The sequence below is a fragment of the Balaenoptera borealis genome (genome assembly GCF_965194805.1).
Source record: "Balaenoptera borealis genome assembly, chromosome: 9".
Lineage (NCBI taxonomy): Eukaryota > Metazoa > Chordata > Mammalia > Artiodactyla > Balaenopteridae > Balaenoptera > Balaenoptera borealis.
In genome coordinates, this window is record NC_138873.1 from 32416276 (window position 1) to 32424755 (window position 8480).

The following is an 8480-nucleotide window of genomic DNA, read 5'->3' on the forward strand; positions in this document are numbered from 1 at the left end:
GAATTTCTTAAATAGTTGGTTAAAGGCTCCAAATGTTTGCTACAAGGAAACCATCCCTTTACTGACCAAATACAGCCTTCATAAGCGCTGGGCAGGCAACTCCCTCAGCTTTCTCTCTCTACAAGGTCTTCTGGGATGAGACAGCTCCCATGCGTAGGAATTCATAATCCGTAACAATCAAAACAACATTTGGGTAGACACATAAAAGAGAAGACAAGTATTATGATATCAGAAAGATAAATAATTAGGAACATCCCACCAGTTCAAAAACAACATGAAAAACAAAGCAAAACCAGTACCTAGAAAGAAACTAGCACTGGAAAATTTGGGCTCCTTCTGGAAGGAGCACCGGAAGAGTTCAGATGGAGTAGTGCCGCTCAAAGTAACAAAGCATTGGTATAACCCATGAGCTTGTTAGAAATGCAAATTCATGGGCCCTCTGCCACCTACTGCATCAGTAACCCTGGGGATGGGCTCAGCAATCTGTTTTCACAAGCCCTCTAGGTGATGCTGATGTTACTGAAGTTTGAGAGCCACTGAGATGGAGGAATTTCCTTAACAGACCCAGTCTTTACTCCGATGCAACAGTGGGGAGGGGACGGCTGACTGTATTCTTCTAAAACAGGACGCTTTTTCAGGGATGGAAGGAGGTGGGGAAGGGAATGATGTTATTAGAGAAATATGGCTCGAGGCAACAATGGCCAGCAGTGCTGTAGGATCTGGGAGACCCCTCCATGCTTCCCCAGTGGTCACTTCCGGCCATGAGGATGAAAGAAATGAAGAGAAAGGAAAAAGATAATTAGCATAGGATTGCACGGGGTCCCTGCACTGAGAAAATGTCCCCTTGTTCTCTCTTTATGCCTGAAATTCCTTTAACTGGGGACTGTACCTTTGTTGCACTGTCGTTCTGTTCTTCATTCACGGTTAATGAAGACCAACTAAGTTCCAGATGCTTCTGGGCATTGGGGACCCAAGGCTAAAGGATGACAGGGTCTTCACTGTAGAGAAGCTCACAGGCCAGAATAACACATTTAAGATCAAAGTGCCAACTAACACATAAGGTCATTTGTGGTAAAATGTAATCAATCAACCATCCATCACAATGACCCAATGACCGATTCTTTCCTGTTTAGCGGAAAAGAGTGAAAAAATAAGGCAAGAGAAATGTCTCCTCCCAAGGAAAAAGGAAGACAAAAAAGGACTCTAAAAACCAAGGGGACCTATTTTTGCCTAAATGGCTTTGACTATAGTGTGACTTGCTTACCATCAACCTGGAAGAATCTAGGAACCATAAGCAGGGTTTTGCAGCTTAACACAGTGCAAAGGAATGTGCAGAAACAGGGTTGGACACTCAAAAATAATGAACTTGGCTCTATAACATGAAATGTATAATTCCAATCCTCTTTGTTATTTAGCAGTTTATAAATAAAAATTTCCCATCTGGACAGAAAAGAATAACTGACTACTGTTACATCTAAGTCAGCTGAGTCCTGATGCTGTGTCTGTGTGGCACACTGAGGCATTTCCCTCATGCAAGGTTAGGAAGTCATGCAGCTCTATTTTTCTTCCAGACACAGGCTCTATTTCAAAAATTCTATTTTCCTAAGACACACTACATGTAACAAGCTGATATAAGGTTCAAATCATCATTATGAATAAAGTTTGTAACCAATGTAAGTCATAACAATCCCTAACATTTACTTAGTTCTTTGTAAGGTACCAGGCATTAAGCTTAGTGTTTTACATTCACTAAATTAACCCTCCTGGCAATCCTACTAGGGCCAAGTGGTGATCATTAGGGCTGTTCATCAATATTTCAGTTCTCTTTCCAGGCTCACAGGCCCACTGTTGGTTTTCATTTTCCCAACCCCATGAAGTTAGGCAAGAGAGGTGCCTTACCTTGGTCTGTCAAATGTGAGTGAAGAGATGTATGTCCTTTCCTGGCAAAAACCTTTAAGAGCCTGTGTGTGATTTGCTGTGATCCCTTCCCCTTGCCATAATGATCATAATGCCATAATGACAACCTTCCAGATAATAAAAAGACAATCATCCCAGGTTCTCATATAAGGATGATGTGAAAGAGCTACTGGGCAACCCACAACAGACATGAGTGAGTAAGAAATACATCTTGTTTTAAATCATTGAGATTTGGGGACTCTTCGTTACTGCACATAACCTATTCTGACTGATACAGATAGGTACTTCTGTTATTCCAATGTTATACCAGAGAAGCTGAGAGTCAGATGGACTGAAAAATACCTTACTAAAACACAGAGGGCTGGTGTCACCAGGAAATGTCTTTTTGTTTAATACCTGATCCTCTGGCTTCAAAACCCAAAGGAATTCATTAGCTGATTCCTCAAAGATTCCCCCTTGTGGCTCCAGTTCATACTTTGCCAAACTGATATATCACATGACTAATAATTGCTCAGTTTGCCCTCATCTAAAGAGATTAAGCATATCGCCCACTGTGACTCAGTTTGTATGTGACTAAAGGAAAGACAAATCTAGATGTTTCTGGCACTAAAGCTTGTGATTTTACCACAATGCTACACTGCTTTTATGGCTAAATGTATCCAGAAAGACTAAAAGTTCTGGTCCTTAATAGCTGTAATCTTGAGGTAATAATTTATGTTATAGCTTCAGGTTTTTTATTTGTAAAGTGAGAACATTTACCCTCTCTTCCTCATAGGTTGCTCTCAGCTAGGTTGTTTAAAGGGTTTGCAAACTATACATCAATAGAATTAGGAGTAGTAAATAGTAAAACTTCAGCTCTGAGACACTCCATGGTTTATAAGTGGCTCTAAAAAATGGAAGCAATAACTTTGTATTCAGTTCTTTTAGAAGAAAAGCTTTTCATTTCCATTATTAGGTATGAAAACATTTCTAAAATACAATATTTCATTCCATGCTCCTCAAACAATATTAAACATAATTCAATTTTCTCTTGATGGCTCAGAGTTGTTTTGCTTTATTTTAATTATGACTATCAACTATGACATGGTTTTGTGTGATACTCTGAAAGTCTTGTAAAAAGTCAAGGTTTCCCCTTAAGAGCTTATGATCAAGAATGGGAAATGACTTTTTGAAAGCATAATCATGCCACTAGGCAAATATAGTTAGTGCTGTCACACAAGTTAAGGTCCCACCGAAGTCTGGAGGAGGGAGAGATGACCCTGCTGTCAGCCGACACTGCCATTGGGAACAGTGGGTTCCTGCAACCGTCTTTCCCTGTCCAGTTCTTGTTTGGGGCTTTGGCCTTAGAAATGAGAAAGCCAAGCAAATAGATTTATTGATACTATGTGCAAATTAAGAGCAAGCAAAGTTGGAGTGAAGGCTTTGAGGACACATACACTTTGGGCTTTATGACATCTATTTGACTTGTTTTTTGACTTTTGGGATGTGTGTCTACTTCCTGTTTTGCTGCTCTTAATCTGTCTGCAAATTTCCAGTGAGTGTAAAGTTAGTATACTGGATCCTCTTTTATGTGTTTAGATACATGCAGCATGACTACAAGAAAATAAGTCTCTTCTAGATTTTACATTCCACATACATTCTCATAAAGAGGCCACTTGTTCAGGGCTTACCAATATATTGAAATTTCTTCACCTGGAAGATTCTTTCCATATGTACCCATACATTGCCAAGTCAATTTGAACCTGAGTAAACACGACTGTTGATGATACTTTCAAACAAATTTTTAAAAAGCACTACCCACTTGTGTTCAATTTTTAATTATTTGGGTTTTTTGAACTCTGTCATAATGTCAAAAGTAAGTATAATGTCAAAAAGGATAAAATGATGAACAACTCAAACTTGATCCTCACCTCCTTGGATCTACCTGTTGAGTGGGAAAGATAGACTTTGAATAAATAATTCTGAGTTACATGTGTTAAGAAGGGAAAATGTAGGATGACATGGAAGTGAATATCAAGGTGACGTGTTAAGAAGGGAAAATGTAGGATGACATGGAAGTGAATATCAAGGTGACCTATCTCAGTCTGAGAAGTATGAGGAAGTGACTTTACACTGAGACGGTGTAGAGAAGGGAGGGAAGAACAGCAGGTTCCAGGACTCTGAAATGGTTGAGTAGCCGGTTCTCAAAGAAATGAACAGAAACAATGTGGCTCAGGCAAGGCGGTGAGTGAAAAGGTAGTAGGGGCAAGATCACATGAGGTTTCATAGATCATATTAAGGGCTTTGAACTTTATCTTAGGAGACATGATGAATGGGCTTTATGCAAAGAGAGACTAGGATCAAATCTAGGATCAAATTATAAGACTCTTGCTGCCATATGCAAAGGAGGTACAAATGATCTAGGAAGACTAGTTAAGAAGCCCTGCGGCAATCCAGGTAAGAGACGACGGTAACTTGAACGAAGGTGGTGGCTATGGGATCAATGAGTGGACAGAACTGAGAAGGCAGTTTAGAAGGCAGAATAAATAGATCCTGGCATTAGAGTAGATGTGGGAGATAAAGGAGAGAAACTTGTCAAGATGATGCCTAGTTGCTGGCTTGAGCAATTGGATGTGGATAATGGCACCTTTTAGAAAAATACGGAACAAATAGAGAGAAGCTGTTGGAGGGGAAATTTTAGCTTTGAACATGTTATTGGATCTTACATTCCTAGAGACTTACTGTTAACTGACGATATGTATACACACACACACACACACACACACACACAAATCAAAAGCTGAAAATTTAATCCATCGATAAAACAAGCATGAGGCTTAATGACTATGAATCATAATAATGTTGTTTTTCTTAGTGACATAGAATCTTTGAATCTTTACACTAGTCAAATACTACATGATGAATGTGATTTTGGAACTAATTTATGTTCTCTTACAGTATTATTTATTTTATAACTTGAAAAAGAATCTCAGTAGCAATTAGTATGGAATAATTGTTAAACTTAATTTACTATTAAGAAAACAACAACCCCAAGTAGCCTGATTCCAAAATAAATGTCTTAATAAAAATCAATGTAATTATGACATTTAAAATGCAAAAAGAAAAAAAGTAGCAATGTCTATAAAATATTCAGTATATGAAACAGTTTGAAGTCTTGGAAGAAAAGGGAATTCAATGTACTATTGTTACCAAATTATTTCTAGTTTAATTTCCAAATGATTTGTTTCAATAAAGATGATAAATTTTCACTAATGATGCTTATAAATACTATAACACTTCCTTACACATATATAGCACAGTAACTCATTTACACATCAGATTGCAGTTTTCTTTTAAATAAGGGCACAAGCTCAGACACCCTCTAAAAATTGTCTTGTGGGCCGCAGGAAAGGAGGCATCTAATGACACTTCAGTAGAGAGAAATAGATCTCATGAGCAGGAAAGGGGTGACACATTTATTGTAATTATTTAGTAAACTATAAAAATGGTGTTCAAAGGAGTCCCAGTGTCCTTTCAAAAGTTAAGGGTCTATTACGTTATGAAGATTTTGGTTCTCTTTTTTCTAACTACTGACATGTAGTTTTCTTTAAATTATAAAGAGCTAACTTCTTCACCAAGTAATGATACAATTCATTAATAATGAAGCTTGCTGTTGGTAAGTCAAGCACACAGAATCGAGAAGCACATCCTAAGTGGTTCATCTCTTCAGCTTCCAATTTCATCTTGTCGTCTCTACAGGGTGCAGGGGGAATTACTCTCTTCTGCTTATCCTCCTGACTTGGCACCTTATCATGCACTTGGAAGGAGAAAAAAAATCCCTCCCCCTTTGGGCTAGACCTCTGTTCTTTACATCCCCCACTGTCTCTAACTCCTTGACTCTCTTCCCCTTGCTCCTACTACTTCAGAGGCTAAATTTGCAAGCCCTTACATTCCACTGAATTCTATTCTGAATGGTGCGGTAGGGATGGGCTTTTAGCTCTCAAGGATAGATTATCTATAAAAAAATAAAACCTTTTATACTGCCCCCAAATAATTTACAAAACAATAAAATCTTTCATAATGCCGTAAAATGATTTACCTCCTATGCGTTAATAATGCCAAAAGAGTCTCTGACTCTTCCCTTCCTTTGTATTTAAAATCCAAAGATTGGTTTGGAAGTTCAGTACATTCCTGGCTTCAGAAAAACAGTGTGTATGAGCAAGGAAAAATAACTCTCCAACCACATGTATGCATTTGCTGGCTGACTTGTTTATTATGCATCTACTCCATTTTTCAAGTAGCTCTAAGAGAACATTTTTGTTCATAAATTCCTAGCATAGCACTTGACACACAATATACTCTCAGATAACATTTCTTGAATGAAGATGAAGTCTAGAGAACTGGACTTGGCCAAGTGATGCTACAAGTCACTTCTCTGTGCTCAAGAGGTTGGAATTCAAGAAAAACAATACATGCACACATTCTTGTACACTGGACTGTGCAACGTACACATAAGGAATTATAATATTTACAAACACCATTAATAAAAATCACCATCTTTACTGAAATGAGTCATGTGAAAATTAAACTAGTAATAATTTGGTAACAATAATACATTGAATTCCCTTTTCTTCCAGGGTTTAAAAGTGTTTCATATACAGAATATTTTATAGACATTGTGCCTTTTTTTCCTTTTCACATTTTAAATGTCATAATTACATTGATTTTTATTAAGATTTTTATTTTGGAAGCAGTTGGAAGCAGACTCTTTCTTGTTGTTTTCTTAATAATAAATTAAGTTTAACAATTATTTCATACTAATTGCCACTGAGATTCTCCTTCAAGTACAAAATAAATAATATGTAAGAGCACAGAGATTAGTCCCCAAATCACATTCATCAGTAAGCATTTGGCTCTAGTGTAAAGATTCAAAGGTTCTATTTGGAATAGGGAAGTTAATGATATTTTAGACAGATGATATTCAAAAGTTCTAAGGTAGCAAAATGTTTGATATGTTCCAGGAACAGAAAGAAGGCCAAGGGCTTGGGGGTGAATAGCACAAGGTGAGGCTGCAGAGGTGAATAGGGGGCTAGTCATGCAGGTGTACATAAGAATTGTGGAATTTGTTAAGTGTGTTTAAGTAGGTTAGTAACATGATCCAATATGCAGACATCACTTTGGCAGCTGTGAGGATAATGAATCACAAGGTGGCAAGAATGGAGTAAGAGGTAGACCAGGCGAGAGATGTCGGTGGGTTGGACTAGGCTTGAGACAGGAAGTGCTGAAAAGAACAGAACAGACCACAGAATACACTGATCCATTCTACATAAAGGATAAAGGAGAAGAGCCAAGAACATTTCCAGATCTCTGGCTGGGGCTTTGTGGGGGCGGGGGGGAGGGGATGGTTGTGCCATTTACTGAGACCGGGAAGAAGAAGAAGAAGAAGATTTGTGCTGTGGAGGGCAGTATCAGGATTCAAGAGTTCAGGTGTGGGCATGCTGAGTTTGAGATGTCCGTGACACATCAAAATGGAGATGTCACATAGGCACTGGCTATAGGAGCATGAAGCATAGGGGATGCCTACTTGACATCTGCATTTTATATCTCATAGCCATCTCGATGACAAAGTTTTAGCACAATTGAGACTAAAGGGTAGTCCAAAACAGAGGGAGTTTGAAGGTAGTTCTAGGGTCAAGATCTGGGCTGGAAATATAAACTCAGGGTCCTTAGTATACATCCCATGTGTAGAACAGAAAGTACCTTAGACCTTTTGTCTGATTTAAAAGTACAGACCTGATGGAATGTAAATGAGGAACTGCTGGTACTTGGATTCTGAAATTTTCATCATGGATTTTGGACACAAAATCCTCTGAAGACAACTTACTCCTAAGTAATTAATGCACATGTATATTTTGGAGAAGATATGCTATAAATATATGGTAGTTTCTCATTGAATGCAGAATCAAACATCAAACCTTTGCCTTACTAAAATATGTATTTTCACATTAAAAATAAATCTTAAAAAAAAATGACACGAGGAGTCTCAAGAAATCATTTCTCTTCAATTATATGTTCCAGAATCTTGGTGAAAAAATAGGACCACAGATCTTTGGTAAATTGTTAGGTAACTTCTAAATCCACACTTAAAAATGGCATTGAGCTCTATTCCCCTACATGAACAATTCCTTCCTGAAGCCATGTGGTGGAGCTGAGGAAGGCCGAAATCCACACAGGAGTAGAGGAGTCATGATGACAGAGAGTGGGGTGTCAAAGTCTGGCTAGGATGAGGACGATGTACACTCAGAGGGGTGGCAGCTCCAACCAGGGTGTCAAAATCTGATTGGAGGAAAGAAGGCATCCCCACAGCAGGGCATGGGGTTGTGGGCTGGGAGGTGTCTAGCCACAGAGTTTCAGAGCCCAAGCAAAGCACGGAGCATTTCTACCTGGGACTGTGGCCCAGCACAGGGCATCAGAGCCTGAGCAAGGTGAGCTAGGACTCCCTGGGGGAGGGGATAAGGTGGCCTGACGTGGGTGTTGAGACCTGGGCAGCATGAGGAAGGAGTGCTATTGCACAGTAGCCTAGT

The 8480-nt window shown here is 38.8% G+C and overlaps 2 protein-coding genes across 8 annotated transcripts in view; one reads left to right on the forward strand and one right to left on the reverse strand.

The window, feature by feature from the left end:
- Positions 1–8480, forward strand: part of LOC309635346 (uncharacterized protein) — a 249456-nt gene that overhangs the window by 219739 nt on the left and 21237 nt on the right. The gene's annotated exons all lie outside the window — the stretch shown is intronic.
- TMEM200A (transmembrane protein 200A) overlaps positions 1–8480 on the reverse strand; it is a 72021-nt gene that overhangs the window by 19892 nt on the left and 43649 nt on the right. The window contains exon 1 of one of the 6 annotated variants that reach the window (XM_082406373.1): positions 67–3902. The exons of the other annotated variants lie outside the window; for them this stretch is intronic. The gene's annotated coding sequence lies outside the window, so the exon portion shown is untranslated. Of the gene's footprint in view, positions 1–66; positions 3903–8480 lie in introns of those variants that run through there. 6 annotated transcript variants of the gene reach the window in all.